The sequence below is a fragment of the Carassius gibelio genome, chromosome A7 (genome assembly GCF_023724105.1).
Source record: "Carassius gibelio isolate Cgi1373 ecotype wild population from Czech Republic chromosome A7, carGib1.2-hapl.c, whole genome shotgun sequence".
NCBI classification, from domain to species: domain Eukaryota; kingdom Metazoa; phylum Chordata; class Actinopteri; order Cypriniformes; family Cyprinidae; genus Carassius; species Carassius gibelio.
In genome coordinates this window covers 31,086,260-31,105,143 of record NC_068377.1, presented here as the reverse complement: position 1 = coordinate 31,105,143, position 18,884 = coordinate 31,086,260, and the positions used below count along the sequence as shown (strand labels likewise).

At 36.4% G+C, this 18,884-nt stretch overlaps 2 long non-coding RNA genes and 1 pseudogene across 4 annotated transcripts; 2 read left to right on the top strand and 1 right to left on the bottom strand.

Moving 5' to 3' along the window:
• Positions 1–18,884, top strand: part of LOC128017520 (dynein axonemal heavy chain 2-like) — a 129,340-nt pseudogene that overhangs the window by 49,110 nt on the left and 61,346 nt on the right.
• Positions 719–2,462, top strand: LOC128017194 (uncharacterized). Its single transcript, XR_008184379.1, has 3 exons — positions 719–827; positions 993–1,153; positions 1,822–2,462. It is a non-coding gene; the product is annotated as an uncharacterized LOC128017194 (long non-coding RNA).
• Positions 4,776–6,870, bottom strand: LOC128017193 (uncharacterized). 3 transcript variants are annotated; one of them, XR_008184377.1, is made up of 4 exons: positions 6,763–6,870; positions 5,639–5,754; positions 5,411–5,495; positions 4,776–4,905 (listed from the first exon to the last, which is right to left on the bottom strand). It is a non-coding gene; the product is annotated as an uncharacterized LOC128017193 (long non-coding RNA). The 3 variants fall into 3 exon arrangements; XR_008184378.1 differs by lacking the exon at positions 6,763–6,870 and adding an exon at positions 6,436–6,578; XR_008184376.1 differs by lacking the exon at positions 6,763–6,870 and having other exon boundaries at positions 5,639–6,274.

Sequence of the window (18,884 nt, the reverse complement as noted above, 5' to 3'; positions counted from 1 at the left end):
TACGCTCTTTTAATGCCTTTCATAAAATGTATTCTGTCTTATTTATTAATCAAATTAGTGCCATATGTTTAATCGCTGTATTATATCGGTCATCCGCGGCTGTCTTTGAGTTTCATTGCGTTTAAATAAATGAACACAGCTGCTAATTAGTCTGATTAAACTCTATCTGTCACCTGACGTGCCATAGACCTTCGAACAGTTTTATATTATTATTAATTTCAGGATTAATGATGTAAGTTGTATTTGTAGTAAGATCATAGTAATAACGACACTTACAATAGTAATAAATGAAATGTGAAGTTAAAACACAGTAAACTGGACATTAGTAACTGTAACTGTAGTTTTACTATGGTATATTAATAATCAATACAACAATACAATAATCACCAAACCAGCTATGTTTGTATCACTGTAATGTTAGTGTTTTTATGTGCTTTTATATGACAGATATCACAGTAATCATATGTTCTGTAGCATGCTTTTAATACCTTTTAATGTAAATCCAAAAAAAAAAAAAAATCAAATTAAAAATAAATAATAAAACATGCATTTTTCCATCTTGCAGTTCTTTCATATCAGTTTATATATATATATATATATATATATATATATATATATATATATATATATTTATTATATCTAAATATTTTGCTCACAGATCATTATTAACATTCTGTATATAATTCAATTTTATTTATTCTCCCCTTTTTATTATTTTTATTTTTAGCTGAAAAGACGTAAAGGCAGTCAGCCCAGTGGTGTTTCTGGAGAGGGATTCCTTCAGAAATGGAGAAGACAGAAAGCTGCGGAGGCAGATATATGCAGCAGTAAGTCTGTGATAGTTTGTCCCTTTTATCAAACACTCCTGCTGTTATAATTTGTACAGCATTTGTTGTTTCTTAAACTGTTGCACTGTCCAAATACCCACACTTGCCATCTTTGCACTTGACCACTTGATTACTTATTTGAAGTCTTTCCTGTATTTGGCCTAGTGTTCAAGTGAGCATGATGACCACAAGTGTGTGTCGAACTTTTCATGACCTGATGACTGTGTTTCCCAATCCTGATCCTGGAGAACCCCAGCACTGCACGGTTTTGGCGTCTCTCTTATCTGCCTTGGAGTCTTCACTGATGAGCTGATGAGTTGAATCAGGTGTGTTTGATCAGGGAGACATCTCAAATGTGCAGTGTTGGGGTTCTCCAGGACCAGGATTGGGAGCCACTGCCTTATGGGACACTTATGTGTTTACAGAGATTCTTAATATCTAATTATCAATATTTCACTGTTACTGTACATTGGACAGCTTCCCATGACCTCTTGTGAGATCTCGGCAAAAAGTCTGACGATTTATTCCAAAACATGATGCATGATGGGATACACTAAGCTTTGTATAGTGCTCCGGAGCAGTATTGGAGAGGTTTAGTGTGTGTTAAGGACGCTGTGCTTTGGCATTATTAAGACCGGGGACAGTCTCGTTCACACACTGTCACGTACACACACTCTCAAGTGGCCAAGACTGCAAGTTTGGGTATCTGGACAGGGTCAAAAACTTAAAAATGATCCCTAAACACATCACAGTCTTAATAATCCAGTTTAACACTTGTATGATATTGTACAAGCCCCAGGACGGTGTCATCTGACACTATCAAAAGAATTCATATGACTATAGCTTGCTATTAATTACTTGCTTTCAATAATGGATGCATTTAACATTTAATTATACAGCATCTTTACAGAGGCTGCTTTTATGGTCTAAACAAAACACAGTGTAATGTATAAGTTGAATGTCATTTAATATTTCCTTCCTTTCTGTCTTACAGGATTGTTTGAGGATAACGCTGCAGTTCTCCATCATGCACAAGGACTCACCTCGTTAACTCTTTATCCCCCGCACACACAGAAATGGTCCCTGGATCAGTGATTAGACTTTGCAGTGGTTTGATTTTTGCAGAAGATGTAACTTTGTTTTAATTATAAGCTCATAATGAATACATTACAGAACCAGTGATGAAAACAATAGTTAAAAATAGCGCTCCATATTAAAAATATATTGCACACTTGACATGCATGTCTTCATGGTGTTTTTTTGTGAGTTTGAAACATTTACATTGTGTTGTATAACATTTTGGTCACAACACTTTTTCCAGTGTTCTCTGAAAGACATACTGTATTTACTGTTTTGTTTTTTAATAAAAGCATTTTCATTTGCATACTGAAAATAGTTAATGTTTACAACATAACTGCCTTTTTGTTCTTTATGGTGGCAAAAACGAGCTTGGTGACAGAGGATGCAGTGTAGTAATTTGGGCATGTTGTCTTTAAATGAGTTTGACATATAAATAAATAATGGAAGATCCTTACAAAAATATGCATGTTTATTATGCTTTATGTATTTATTTGTTCATTCATTCATTTATAATTTCAGTTTTTATTCCTAGAGTTCAAATGGTAGAGAATGGTAAATCACAGAAACACAAATGTGAACAATTTTAAAACACAATGTAATATACAATGTAAATTTTAGAAGCACGTCATTTGATTAGTAAATATATTTGTCTTTGGTCAAAAAAAAAAAATACAAATCTTAAAAATGTGTCTTATATTTATTATAGAGGAATCTGTCTGTTGGATACAACTGCGACTGCTGGGCATGTGCACATCAATATTGCCCAATTTTTGTCAAGCTGAACATGGGAGGAAGGTGAAGACGTTAATAAAACAGAATCTAATAAGTAGCAAGCTTAATCTATTGTTAACCGAATCTATCCCTTCAGCCGAAAAACGAAAGACGTCGGTCATAAATGGATAAGGAAATGTGACGCTGCTGCTCAGCTTTGATGTCATTGGCTATGAATTTTCAGGACAGTCTGTGGTTGGACTATCTTTTAACCCATATTAAACAGCGCATCATGTTAAAAAGTATGTTTTGCTGCTATCATCACATTAGTAATATATTAAGTCAACAATGAAGTGTTGCTATCTTGACAAAAATGACATCTTTAGCGAGATCTTAATCCTAACCCTAAGCATAACTTCAATGAACTACAAAAAACAGCCCCCTAGTGTTGCCTTTGCATAGATAGAACGACGGAGGCTTGTGGGTAATGTAGTTTAAAACTTTTTATTAACGAAACGAAATAAATTATTTATTTTAAGGAAAACTGGATATCTAAATATGTTTATTGTGCAAACCTCTATGATATATTTGAGAGGCAGGCTGAAATGTGGTATTTTACAGTGAGCAATATTTAAAATGCCTTTATGCCAGCTTTCCATTTATTTCTGAAAACTGAGCTCAACATTATTTTATCAGCATAGCATAAGTAATAATCCTGCCCATTTTCTCTTTGATATGTTAATTGGACTCTGATTTACAGCCATTTGAAAAGTACAGTTTTGGGCTCTTCCGGGGGGTGCTACTGGGCCCCTGGGGGTTGAAGGGCAGTAAAACCTACATATATGTAGTCTCCTCATAATGGACAACAAACTGAGCTGAGTCACATTTATATCTGACAGTTTTCACAGTCCTCTGTTTTCTATTCTATTGATCATGACTATTATACCTTTTGACAGGACATTGTGAGGCCATCTGATGAAACATTGAAAAATTAGAAAGAAATGATTTAATAATGAAAATAATAGATTATTTATTTGATTTTTGAAGTATATGGCAAGAAATATAATGGATGAACCTGCAACAACTTGCCTTTATCTATTCCCCACCTGTAAAGCAGTAATCAAGGACAATGTATACACATTGTGATACTTCACTATTACATAAGGACAAATTCATGCAGTGCTAAGAATATTAATTATTAATTATTAATATATATATATAACTATTTAGCAAAAATCAGTGTAAAAATGTCCTCCTCACCCCCGTATCTTGCTCCTCAGGTGCTGGACATCAGTAATGTCCCTGCTCTTGGTTTTAATGCAGTACAAGATCCACGTTGATCATGCCTGCTACATTCTCAGTTATCCCTCAAGTGTTTGTAACAATAAAGCCCATGGCACCATCTTGTAATGCAGAATAGTTAATCTCGTAACTTCCTTTATTTCACAAAAAAATGTGCAAATTTGTTACTAAAATATAAAAAAATTACTTTCTGGTGTACTGCTGTCCCAGATGTTATTAATCCGATCAAAAATGTTTATGTCTTAAATAAAAAAATAATCTCAATAATTAAAATGTTGTTTTTCCAAGTCTAAAATAAGCACATATGAGCCTACCTAGTAAAATTATGTATTTACCAAGAATCTTCAGAACACAATATTCACCATTTTCATTTTATTGAAGCATAGACTATAAAGTTGATAAAGTAGAATCAAGACGAATAAGATTCAATGAAAATAATTATCATCAAAAATACATTAACCTCATATATTAATCAGTTCACACAGATGAGTGATGAAATGTCCTTAAAAGTCACACAGTCCTATCCAGTCAACTGTGATACAGATCATGTGATATATATAAGACATGAGATACTGTTCCAGAAAATAATGATTCCCATCATCACATCTAAACTGGTTTCATCTCCCCATCGTGTTCTTCTTCTCTCGTGTCTGGAAACAGTTTGTGGCTGATATCCAGCACTGATGAGGTGTAGCTTGTCCTCAGCCAGAGGATCTCTCAGTCCTAAGATCCCAGACCTGGTCAAAGTGAAACAAACAATGCAGAAGAAGTTGTTTAATGGACAGAGAGCGCAGCTTATGTTCTGTGTGGTTTTAGCAGTGTGAGCAACTATGACCCTTGTAGTACTGTACACTTACCATTCTTCAAGCTGTTTTGAGACCTTTTGAGAAGCTTTTTCTCTGAAGAGAATTTAGCACATCCTCTTCTTTCACTCCTTTCAAGAGCATCATTTGGTCAAAACCCCTCATTTGGCTGATGAGATCATCTGTACAAATTAAAATACTGCAATAAAAATTAAAGAATTAAGAAAAAGTTACAGAGGCAAAGGTCTAGCTCATGAGACTGCATTAGCATGTGTAGTTCTCAGAGACTCTAGAATTCATCTATTGTTGCAGTAAATGTGTTTTTTTCCTCTAGAATCTTTCTCCAAAGTTCCTGACTTCTCTCACAAACGTGTTTTAGTCTGTGCAGTGTAAGGCCTGGCTTCAAACCAATCAACTATCAATTCACAATTTATAACATAACATTTAGAAAACAATTAAATAATGTACATTGGTGTTTATATCAACTAAACCAATTTCATGATACTTGTCTACTTTTAAAACAGGTGGTGTGTTTTTAAAAACATAATATTAAAAATGTCCAGTCACACTTTGCTAACATGCTGCAATTGTAATAGTAAAAAAAGAAATTAAGGCTGACATGACCAGTTCTGTGAGAGATCATCATAAAATGTTGTATAACACATCATTGCTTCAACACACACATACCAGAGGACTTCTGTTTGTTTGAGCACAAGATGGCCATCTTCATTCCTCATCCTGAGCAAATAATTTCCTTGGTCTTCCTTCTCTTCTGTGAAACAAGATAATCTCTACTGACTCTGTGTGCAATTAATATTGCTCATTAAACATAATTAAGTTAATTTAAAGTAAGATTCAGACCAGAGCATTTGAGGAGTAAATGTTGATTAAAAAAAATATTCTAAACAAATGTACCTGGGAAGAGCTGATCATGGCAAGATTCGCTGAGACTCAGTAATAGCTCTTTTAGTTTTTAGGAAGGTTTGTGAGGGTTGGCTCTTGAGTGAGCTGTTGAGCTTGATATTTTAGACCTGAAAAAGAAGAACAGCATTAGGATTATCTGCAAAAAATCCTGTAAGACAGAAAGAAGGAAATATTATTAATTACGTGCAACTTGTACATTACACCTCTGTAAAGATGCTGTATAATTAAATGTTAAATGCATCCATTATTGAAAGCAAGTAATTAATAGCAAGCTATAGTCATATGAATTCTTTTGATAGTGTCAGATGAGACCGTCCTGGGGCTTGTACAATATCATACAGTGTTAAACTGGATTATTAAGACTGTGATGTGTTTAGGGATCATTTTTAAGACTTTGACCCTGTCCAGATACCCACACTTGCAGTCTTGGCCACTTGAGAGTGTGTGTACGTGACAGTGTGTGAACGAGACTGTCCCCGGTCTTAATAATGCCAAAGCACAGCGTCCTTAACACACACTAAACCTCTCCAATACTGCTCCGGAGCACTATACAAAGCTTAGTGTATCCCATCATGCATCATGTTTTGGAATAAATCGTCAGACTTTTTGCCGAGATCTCACAAGAGGTCATGGGAAGCTGTCCAATGTACAGTAACAGTGAAATATTGATAATTAGATATTAAGAATCTCTGTAAACACATAAGTGTCCCATAAGGCAGTGGCTCCCAATCCTGGTCCTGGAGAACCCCAACACTGCACATTTGAGATGTCTCCCTGATCAAACACACCTGATTCAACTCATCAGCTCATCAGTGAAGACTCCAAGGCAGATAAGAGAGACGCCAAAACCGTGCAGTGCTGGGGTTCTCCAGGATCAGGATTGGGAAACACAGTCATCAGGTCATGAAAAGTTCGACACACACTTGTGGTCAATCATGCTCACTTGAACACTAGGCCAAATACAGGAAAGACTTCAAATAAGTAATCAAGTGGTCAAGTGCAAAGATGGCAAGTGTGGGTATTTGGACAGTGCAACAGTTTAAGAAACAACAAATGCTGTACAAATTATAACAGCAGGAGTGTTTGATAAAAGGGACAAACTATCACAGACTTACTGCTGCATATATCTGCCTCCGCAGCTTTCTGTCTTCTCCATTTCTGAAGGAATCCCTCTCCAGAAACACCTCTGGGCTGACTGCCTTTACGTCTTTTCAGCTAAAAATAAAAATAAAAATAATAAAAAGGGGAGAGTAAATAAAATTGAATTATATACAGAATGTTAATAATGATCTGTGAGCAAAATATTTAGATATAATAAATATATATATATATATATATATATATAAACTGATATGAAAGAACTGCAAGATGGAAAAATGCATGTTTTATTATTTATTTTTAATTTGATTTTTTTTTTTTTTTGGATTTACATTAAAAGGTATTAAAAGCATGCTACAGAACATATGATTACTGTGATATCTGTCATATAAAAGCACATAAAAACACTAACATTACAGTGATACAAACATAGCTGGTTTGGTGATTATTGTATTGTTGTATTGATTATTAATATACCATAGTAAAACTACAGTTACAGTTACTAATGTCCAGTTTACTGTGTTTTAACTTCACATTTCATTTATTACTATTGTAAGTGTCGTTATTACTATGATCTTACTACAAATACAACTTACATCATTAATCCTGAAATTAATAATAATATAAAACTGTTCGAAGGTCTATGGCACGTCAGGTGACAGATAGAGTTTAATCAGACTAATTAGCAGCTGTGTTCATTTATTTAAACGCAATGAAACTCAAAGACAGCTGCGGATGACCGATATAATACAGCGATTAAACATATGGCACTAATTTGATTAATAAATAAGACAGAATACATTTTATGAAAGGCATTAAAAGAGCGTATATACGACTACTCACCCAAACTGTGGAACTGACAGCAAGTATCGCGATGTGTGCTGAGACTTCTTGAACGTGATTTCATAGCGATAAACATCTCATGTCCTCGTGTCGAATTCTGACGCCAAAAGTTTCCCATTGAAAGCAATGAAGGTCGTAGTGCTTCGATATTCGACGCCGAGAGGCACATTTGGCGTCATAAAAGTGACGCTAGGGGCGCTTGACCATGCTTCGGTTTTTGACGCCTTTGGAGTGAGAATGGGTTGCATTACTGCAGATGGAAGCCTGTTTCTGTAAATGTGTGAAGAAGTTTAAAATAAGAACTATAACCACATTCTGAAATAAGTCAAGTATATTGTGAAAAAATATAATTATGACAAGTATATTTGGAATATTTTATATTTGCAAAGTTTTAAAATCAAGTCGAGTGAATTAAAGTCACAATCACAAGAAATCAAGTAGCAGTTACCTTTTTACACTACCATTCTAATGTTTGAGGTTTTTTTTTAAGATGTTAATGTTTTTATTTAGCAAAAATGCAGGAAATTAAAACAGTGTTAAAAAGTTTTAAATAAATGCAGTTTGAAAAAAACTGTTTCCCACAAAAGTATTATGCACGCACATGAATAAATTACATTTTGAAATACATTTAAATATAAAAGTTGTTTTGAATTGTAATAGTATAGCACAATATTTAACATGTTTTTAATATTTCAAACATTTTGATCAAATGCAGCCTTTATGACCATAATAGACTTCTCTCAAAAACATTTTAAAAAAGCTTACTGACTGTATATTAAATACTGTGTATTTATTTGTTTTATACTCTGATAGAGAAACTTTGATTTTTGACATGTACTGTAAACCTTTTTATTATAACTATATTTTGTAATATTGGCTTTTATGAAGCTACATAATTCCAAGAGAAGAATAAGTCCCCTATTGCTTGAAAAACACCTCCATGTGAAGTTGATGTAAATTCATAAAGAGCACTTTTTATTCTGTAAATATTGACTGAATCCAGACGCTTAAAGCAGTTTAAAGATGTGTATTAGGACCTGTGTAAACCATTTGGATAAAAATGTCATTCCACCTCCTCATGTAGATTAGATTTCATGGCTATCAAGTTTGTAATAATTCTCAATGGCCCATTTCCGATATCCATTATATTGTTCGTATTATAATTTATGGCTGTTATTGGAAGAAATATGCAATGTAGTAAACCAGCAGTCATTTTATTTTCTGCATAGAGCTGTTAAGAAGCAGAAATGCCTGTAGTGTAAAAGCTACGTGCTGCAGACACAGGATGTGTGAAACAGGCCTATGAGTCAACTGGTTTATAGTCCTATTTTAGACTTGAAAAGGAAAATTTCCTGGACTGTGTTCAGTAATCGTGCAGTACAGTATGAGCGCAGTGCTGCTGGAGGCGTCTGTCCCCAGGCTGCAGTCGCAGGTCATGTGTGGCAGCCACAGGGGAAATGAGCCTTGTGCTTGATTTCCTTCGGCACAGCCTTTACTGCCCCTGCAGAGGAGAGCTGCTCTGTCCAGCTGTCAGACTGTGGGAGGCTGTACTCCTCCCCTCTCTCCCACTTTCTTCCTCTCTTTCTTCATGCTTTTAGCCCAGGGAGATTCCCAGACGTTCTTCTGTGTGCTCGCAGAGGTTACAACAACACAGCTAGGGTTCAAGAGTGACAATGGGAGAGCAAACCCTCATAACCCCTAAAGCACAAAGTGGTTCACCTAGAAGTCAGTCGCAGAGAGAGAGAAAAAGAGAAAGACAGAGTGTAAATGAGAAGCATCGTTGGCATGGTGCATAGCTGGTGTTTTTGGAAAGACCCCACCTCTGACATTTTTTGTAGGTGGAACTTTCCAGGGGCTACGATTAATTGTGTTTCCCTTTCACTAGTCCTCTAAGGTCCAGACACTAGAAGGCTTCATGAAGACATGGGAGGAAATGTCTCTGGACAGCACTACCTACAAAGACAAAGGACACCACAAACTGATTTGAGAAGAAAGAGTTTTCAGAATGTCAAACGTCAAAAGGTTACATACACTCAATAAGCAGAATCTTAAACAGATGATGATGATTCAGCATTCTGAGGTGACTGGGATTCTCTACAAGTCCCTGGCCTAAAGGCATATTCACACCACAAGTTGCAATGCAACTAAACAAAAGGTGTTTTTTTTTCACAATAGAATTCATTTGCAGTATAATTCCCTTCAGAAAAAGAAAGCACAAGAACAAAGTTAGCAAAAATAATTATAAATTCCCATTCGCACACATCTTCCCTAGCAGATTGCTACGGCCTACAGCCTCCACCAGCAGATTTTCCATCTTAATTGGGGAGTTGTCCTAACTGCCTTTGCCTAATTGATTTATTTAATGTTTTTTTTTTTTTTCTTTTTTTTACTGAGGCTTAATTGTACCATAACTTTCATGCATGTCCATTTGAGCGGGTACATGCTGAATTATTTTTTTTTTTATATACCTAGGGACTGTTACTGGCTTCATCCATGCTGCTACAGCACTGTTATATGGATGTATTAGTGCCAAAAACAAGCCATAGCCTAAAACCACCATTCCTCAACATGATGAAGCTCCCTGCTGCAGGGGAGAACCGCCACGCGTGAGGAGCCAGTAACTCCACATTATCATATTACTCTGTGTGACACAGAGAAAGAACGAGTAAATGAGAAAAACACTGGCTGTGTGTTTTAAAACCTAGTGAGCTGCCTACTGGACAGAAATTTGGACATTACAGGCATATTGAAATGTTCTTATCTGATTTAATGCACCTATGATGTGGAAAAATGCTGTTTACAAAAGCAGCACACTGGGTTTTGAAAGACAGCCAGTGTTCGAATGCACCATTGATATCCAAAAATTCTGGCTAGGTGTGTAGCTAAGTAGGTTTTGAAATGCATCCAGTGTTTAAATGTACCTTTGATGCCCAAAAATGCTGTCTAGGTGGGCAGTTCACTGGGGTGGGAATCACAGCCACTGGCTGGACAGTATTGCTCTCTCTCAGAGTCTGGTTCAAATCTGTGTTTGACAGCAAGCCATGTTTTTATACACAGACTAAATGGCTTATCAATGCCAGGGCACCTTGAGCTCTTACACAAACATAATTACTATCAAACCCTCTTAGAGAGCAGGACTCAGTATGGCTGCTTTAAGCCTTTTGGGCAAACATGTCAAGGGTCCAATAAAGAACATAAACTGACTGTCTATGAATGAATAAATACTAGTGGGAAAAGCCATTCTTGTTTTTAGATGGGCTCAAATGATGCTGTTGCTCTTTTGGGTTTGATTGAGACCATTCGGGAGTTTCACAAAGTGTTCAGTGCTCACAATTATACAAATGAGCTGTGAGCAGATAAGAACTGGAGAGGATGCTTTGTGCATATGGCAGCCGCACAAAAGCTCTAATCTAATAGAATCATTTGTACAAGCAGCCTCCTTCCCAAGGGCTGAAAGTTTTCTGAAAATGCCTTCACGCCTGTTCGTATATAGCTGGAAGCAGTGTGTGGGCGCGTGTATCAGTGTGTTTATGTGCAAGTTGCGTGGATCAGTCAGAAATGGGTCAAAAGCATTGTTTGAGAAAGTCTTTGTCTGTTTGTCCGTTTTGATGTAAGAGCAGTTCTGTGGCATTAGTTTGTTTGTTTGTCGTGTCTCTACGGAGACTTCTCAAATAGATTTTTGCATGCTTATCTAATTTTGCATCAATACTGTTTGTGAGATTTTGCCTCTGGGGACAAATTGGTCTATGATATTTCTCATGTTAATTTGTTCATATATGCTTAGACACATACACATATGCACAAAGTTTCCTGTGAGGGTTAGGGTTAGGTGTAGGGTTGGTATAAGGTGATAGAATATACAGTTTCTACAGTAGAAAAACCATTACGCCTATGGAATGTCCCCACTTTTCACAAAAACGTGCGTGCATGCGTGTGTGTGTGTGTGTGCAGCAAAAGCTATGTAAATGTGTTTGTACTTGGCTACAACAGTTTTGGAGCAAAATTGTTCCTAAATGTTTACTAAATCTGACAAAACTGTGGAGACATTCTCAATTGGAAAATCAATGCATAAATAAAGCAAATACGAAAATAAATAAATATTTGTAAATTCAAAAAAGACTTTTTTTAGGGCTTTGAATTAGTCATTCATTTTTGTCTGTAGTGTCAAGAAATTGATCTGCCTGTACTTCTGTCCTTCACAGTCTTGTTTTCATTAGATCAAATGAAATACCCCATACATTCCCTATTACCTAAAAATTCTATGTAAGAAGCAGCTCAGTTTTAAACGTGATGGTGTATATGTTTAGTAAAGCACTAATAAGCAGAGTCATAGAGACTGCAGCTGTCTGTGCTATAAGCAGTCTGTCATATGCGTCGGTCTCTTTGTTTCCATCACCCTGTTTTTATGCGCATTTTGAAGTATCTCATAAAAAATAATCCCTTAATTTGTAACAAAAGTTTTTAAGATCACTTGAGGTGTTTTTTACTTCTGTGAAAAATAGTCCGCGAATAATGGGAGCTGGAAACACATGTTACGAATAAATTCCATGTGCATCAAAAAGTCATGTGACTTTGCGCTATGGGATGGCATAACCTGACTAACCAGTGGACCGATCTTGTTTCACAACATCTGAAATGTTGTTATGGTCATTCTTAAATGCCTGACTAAAGTCTGTCGCCAAAGTATTTCTGTATAATTACCTCCCGGAACTGTCTTGCACAACTGCATTCCCAAACAGCAGATATCCACCTCCGGAAACAATGACTGCATTTATTGTGTTTTGTCTGCTCGCTCGAAGGGTGCAAGTTATTTATTATGAAAATGATTATAGTCAATGGCTTCTCCTACTTTTCTTAGTTATGTTTAGTGCCAGTTTATCAGAAATTTACTGTTTTGTTCTCTTTGACTCGTTGGGTGGAAATGGTGTTTATTCGCAAATGTTTTATGTGATATTCCAATTTTGTGCTCAAGTTAAATTTGCACCTTTGGATGGAAACCCAGCTAGTGTCTCACACCCACCTGTGAGAGAGAGACAGACAGAGAAAGTCACAGTGGGTGGTGTCTCGCTGACAGTTAGGCAGGGGGAGAGAAAAAAGCGAGTGCACGGATATAAAGAAAAAAGAGGGGGAAGATTCTTATTGCTTATTTCTAGAAGCTTAGATCCTGCAGAACAGAGAAAGGACAAGGTCTCTCTCTTCTTTCTGTAGCACCCATCCCTGCTGGTATTGTTTGTCCCTGTCAGTGCTGCAACAAAAGGTGGACATATGCTTTATCTTTAGTTCTTCCTCTCTCACACCTCTTTGATCACTCTATTTCTTCCTCCATTTTTTTTTTTTTTTTTTGTCTATGGGTTGTATGACATATGAACAAATACTGTGTGTTTAGTATTCCACGTTGGGTTTGTATACAGGGGACAAAATCAATTCCAAATTACTCAGGATCTCAATAACGTACACCCCCGTCCACAAGGAGAAAAGATGAATAATGATGATAGTATTCATGATAGAAGCTGAAGTGTTCATACACACAGATGGTGCTGTGTGTGTGTTAATGGTCCTGCAGTGAAGAGGCTTTCTGTTTGCTCCCATGTATTTATAATTGAGTGTTTCCACACATTTAGCAGGATGGAGTGCAAATCACCTGTAATTACCACCTACAGCCCTGCATTGTAGGCGCTGCACACACACCCATTGTATAAATATGGCGCACAGAAACATCTCTTAGCCTTGCACGAGTTACAGTTCTGCAGAATATGTGGTAAAACCGTCCTGCACCGAAGGTTCGACTGACTGATGGAGTCTCCCAGCAGTCGTAACTTAACATCGAGCGAAGCCAGTGGGGGAAATGGTCTTTCATGACGAGGGACAAAGTGTGTATGCAAACACTTTTAGCATATGCTAGATGCTGAAATTAAATTAGACACATAAGCTTTCCTTACCAACACTGTATTTTATTTACAGCTTGCTACAGTGCACTTTTCTCTCTTTTTTTTTTGCCCTGATGCGCTTATGCTGCTGTTTGGACGCACACACAGCTGCAGATGAACGTCCCAGCCTAGTTTTGCTGATGACTAGGTATTTTGAGAGGTCATGTCCTCCTCTATGTGTTTTTCTGTTAGTACACTGTAAGTTTGTGTGTGTGTGTGTGTGTGTGTGTGTGTGTGTGTGTGTATGTGTGTGTGCGTGCGTGTGTGTGTGTGTGTGTGTGTGTGCGTGCGTGTGTGTGTGTGTGTGCGTGTGTGTGTGTGTGTGTGTGTGTGTGTGTGTGTGTGTGTGTGTGTGTGTGTGTGTGTGTGTGTGTGTGTGTGAATTTCTGTGGTTTGTACCTATAGGCTGTTTAAAGTGTAGTGAGATGCTTACATAGACAGCATTTTTAGACATCATTGGCTTCAATTTGAACATCGGTATACATTCAAGAAACAGCCTAGGTTGGCAATTTACTTGATAAGCAGACTGAGTTTACTCTATAAACATAGAGCAAGGCTTCCCACTCTAACTCACACATGGTCACTTTCTCTAAATGATCAGCATTCATTGCTTTATAATGGCTTTAGGGCTTTAAGCGAGCCAGGGTAGTACAACACTGCCACCTAGTGTGTGTGCATATGTGTGTGTTTATACATACTTATGTGTGTGTGTGTGTGTGTGCATGTGTGTGAGATAAAAAAAGGAGAAATGCCCTGACCATCTGCTGCACATTAGAAAGAGACCCTCAGCCCAATTCAATTACCATCCACAAGCCCCCTGATTTTGCTCAGAGAGAAAGAGAGAGATGGGGAGAGAGATAAAGACCATTGCAGGAGTGACTACCCTGCAGTAAATATGAGTTTCTGCATTCTCTGATGAACTCTCCGCATGACAGCGGGGCGGACGGAAAAGTCATTGATCAAACTCACACACACACACACAAACACACACACACACACACACACACACACACAGCAGGCTCATTCCAAGAGGTTATGGAATTATGTTTGCTATGAAACTTGATCTTTGCAGATGTTTGAAGCGCTGTTTAAAAGAAAAAAAGCATTTAATAAAAGAGATACTACTGAAGGAAATTTTAGTCAGTGATTCTGATTTATCCTCCTTGCTGTTTATCTTTTATTGAAGTCATCCAAATCTTACAGAACTTTACAGGATGTCCCCTGTTTCTTTTGTGGTTGTTTTGTTTTGCAAAATAACATGTTAACTTTTTAAAAAGCAATTGCAAGCATTTCAGTGCTCGTCTTTTGTTTTGTTTTATTTGGAAACTTTGGATTAGTCTGTCATAATTATAATTAAAGTGTAATTAAAAACAATGTTATGTCCTCATCAGAGTCAGAAATTAACCATGGCTCGGAGGGACAATGTCACTGAAAGTGACAAAAATGTAAATGTTAATAGCATAGTGAATTTATCTTTTTTTTTCTATTATGTAATACATTATATTTTTTATATTTGGTTTAGTGTCTCTTAATTATTCAGCTTTGAAAACACTTGATATAAATAAAAACCAACTAACAACTCTAAAAGAGTGATTAGGTTGTGATCCACTGTGATAGTAGACAGCAGAGGGATGTAGAATTCTATTAAGACCAGTCTAAATTATGTCATTGTGCATTCTAGCAGAGTTTTTTAATTTATTGATATTTTGTGCATTATTTGTAGCTACTTTTTTATCGAATGATGATGTTAATTTTAGATAATTAGGAAATAAAAATGTACTTGATTTGGTTCAAATAACTGACATAAACATACCTTTCATACACTTAACAAAAAAGCCATTGTAAAAGTGAAAATCAATTCTAGGTGGCAAATATTGCTGTTTAAAAAGGTCCCTTAATTTGATAGCTAGGTTTATGTGCGTATTTGACAATGCTGTGGCAATAGTAATATAGTCAGAGATTTTCAGTCCTCTCTCTCACCTGCTGCTCCTCTGCGAACAGCCTGCAGTGAAGACACACAGTTAGATGATGAGATGAGAGTGATGAATATGACAGATCAAGAGCTGCTGTGTGTGTGTGTGTATATATGAGAGAGACTGAATCCTCTCTTCACTGCACCTTTCCCTCTGCTAATGTTCATGTGTATGTCAGGCAGAGTCAGAGAGAAAGAAAGAGTTGAGAGCACAGGAGATTGAGCAGGGCTCCAGTGATTGGTCTAAAATCAGAGGCCTGGGGCAGGCGTGTGGAATGTTGGCTCACTTATAGCAGACGTGATCATTTACAGCCTTTCTGAGTGAGAGAGAGCCCTGCTGTATGTGCTTCCATCCTTATTTAACAATAATATATCGTCATATATCTGTTTAATAACAATATTATTAAAATGATAGCAAAAGTAGACTACAGTAGACCAAACAACAGTATATGTAAAAGAGAAGAAAATTTGAGTAAATAAATAACAAAAATATGCATATACTAGTGTTTAATATGATGTCGCATCTAAAACATTCTAATATGCTGAAGAAAGATTTCGTATTAATATGATGTGCATGATACATTTTGTTTTCAGGATTCTTTGATGAAAGAAAAAATGAAAAAGATCAGCATTTATTTGAAACCTTTTTTTTTAAATGTCTTTCCTGTCAATTTTGATGAGTTTATGTGTGTAATAGAAGGATTAACTTCTTAAAGAAAGAAAAAAAACATACATTTATACACCTGTTGAAGATTCTTGAATTACAACCAAACAATGGGAAGCTTTAGTCACAGTTTATACATTGATCAGTAATGTTGAGATTAAAGTTATATTAATATTTCTAGAGTTATATGCACCCTCATAATCCACTCATACGGTATAGCTTGAAGCTCATATTAACTGTCTGGGTTTGGGGATTTAAACAGGTTCTCTGCCATTCATCTTTGGATATATCCTGTTATATTCTGATATATGTTTGAATGCTTTCTTTGATTATCATAATCCAAAATTTGTCAGCTTGTCAGCAGAGGAGCTCTTCATGGGTCATTTATTAATTTACTATAACATGCAAAAATGCAGAGCATACCAACATTATTTCTTCTTTCATCATTCACGTTTATTGTGCTGTATTTTTATGGTGGCTTCGGGGCAAAACACCAAGTGCTCATAAGTGCACTTAAACTTGATTAAAGCCGTGTTATGATTCAGAGGGTTTTTATGTCGGGTTCTCTACACAGAGCAGGGGATAAATCATATATCATATTTTATTATTATATATTTTTATAATTATATTATACTAATATGATGTTCTATATTATATTATCAAACATATTTAAATAGAACATACTTTAATCTACACTAATATTCAAAAGTTTGGGTCAGTAAGTTTTTTTTTTTTTTTTGGGAAGAAATAAAAAAAAACATTTCAACAATGTTGCATTATATTGAAAATGTTACAGAGTTATCTGTTTCAAATAAATTCTGTTCTTTTGAAATTGTATTCTTCAAACAGTCCTTAAAAAATACTACAACTGTTTTCAACATCAATAATAATGAAAAAAGTTTTAAGCAAATTAGAACGATTTCTGAAGGATCACGTGATCGTGAAGACTGGAGTTAATGCTGCTGAAGAATTCAGCTTTACCATCACAGAAATTAAATGACTAAAATAGAAAGCATTTACCTTAACAATAAATGCACCTGGACTTCACTTGTGTGTGAGTGTGTGTATAAAATGTTTTTCCTCAAGCGCTGGTTCAGCGATGTGTGTCGAATGCTATATGTGTCTGTCATGTTGCCTGGACTGGAAAACAGACAGATTATTCCTCTGGGTGTGTGGCAGTAGGTGCCGCAGGCGAGAGATTGTGCCTCGTTTCATGTTGTCGCTCTGGAGGTCAGGTGGCCCACGACTGTCACTCACCTCTTCTTATTCTCTCCTCCTCTTAGAAACTCTCTTCTCCTTTGCTGCACTCCTGCCTTTCTTCTTTCTCTCTTTCCTCAGTAATGCACTACAAATAAAACTCACTCTCTCCCATCAGCCCTGTGCTCCCTCTCAGCCCTTTTCCTCCTTGTAAGAGAAAGAAAGATTGTGAGGATGTTATTTTAATGTATTAATACTTATCCTTTACTATTTTTTTCTTTCTTATCCCACCCTTGTGCCCTTCACAAACTAACATTGCTGTCCTGGATTTGCAAAGTGTGTGTGGAGTGCTTCTCCATGGCTCATGTGCACACACTCTGGATGCAGGGGCATCGGTTAGAGCTCGGAGAGACAGAGAGGCAGACACAAACAGAGTTGAAGGACAATCTGAGAAACCAAGAGATGTGTGACATGGTTTGTGCCTGTGAGAGTATAAAACACACAGTGTGTCTGTCCTGTGGGTTTGCATGCTTGTGTTAATATATTTGAGTGTGTGTTTGTGCGTGTGCATGTGGACATCAGGTGCCGGTAGTCACCGTTCATCCCCGCAGTGAGGCTATAGCTCCACCGTTGGCATGGAGACGGCTGCGACAGCGTGCGCGGCTGCTGCCATGGCAACATAGTATACCAAGGAGGGGGGTCGAGAGCCACTGCTGTTCACTTTGTCCTCTCTTTTGTTTGCTTCGTACATCTAACTGTGTGTGCACGAGATAGAAGGGGATGTATGATAGTTTGTCGAAATTATTAACCGGCTGATCCTCGAGCTCTTTATATTACCTTCCTCTGTTTCACTTGTATGATATTGCCTTTTATAAATATGCTTTGGGTCCATGTTCAGGTTTGGCTCTTTATTTATGAGGGTCAAATATTTGAAAATGTCTTCACAAATATAGTAAACCCTTTAAAAAACAGACATATGCAGCAATGCTCAATGTTTAAAAGGCTCATAAATCAGCTAAATCATGTTTAGCTAGTCTAATAATAGATTTTGGGGGTAAGGCTTACTAAATATTATTATCTTAGTATAAAAAAAACTATTGCGTCTATGACAGTAGCTCAACCTTTTTTTTCTTTTTTTTTCCTATACTGTATATATATACTGTATATACAGTGAATTTAATTTCAATTTCAAGTTCAAGTCTGTATGTACAGTACATACATACAGAGCATCGAAATTGCATTACTCTCAGACCCCCCGGTGCACACAGATAACATTAACATTAAAGCCTAAAAATCTAGATCAAAATATAAAATGTAGATACAACTATACAATAAGGGAATGTTAAAAAAGACATATAATAAAATTAAAAATAAAGTTAAATAAAGTAGTGCAAGGCAAAAGGCAGATAGAGTGCAAATCAATGAAGTGAACAACAGTGCAGATAAAATATTATTTAGTGCAAAAACAAAAGCTTATTAAGTCTGATTAAAGTGGCAAAGGGCTCAAGAGCAGTTATTTTATTTAACTGACTGATG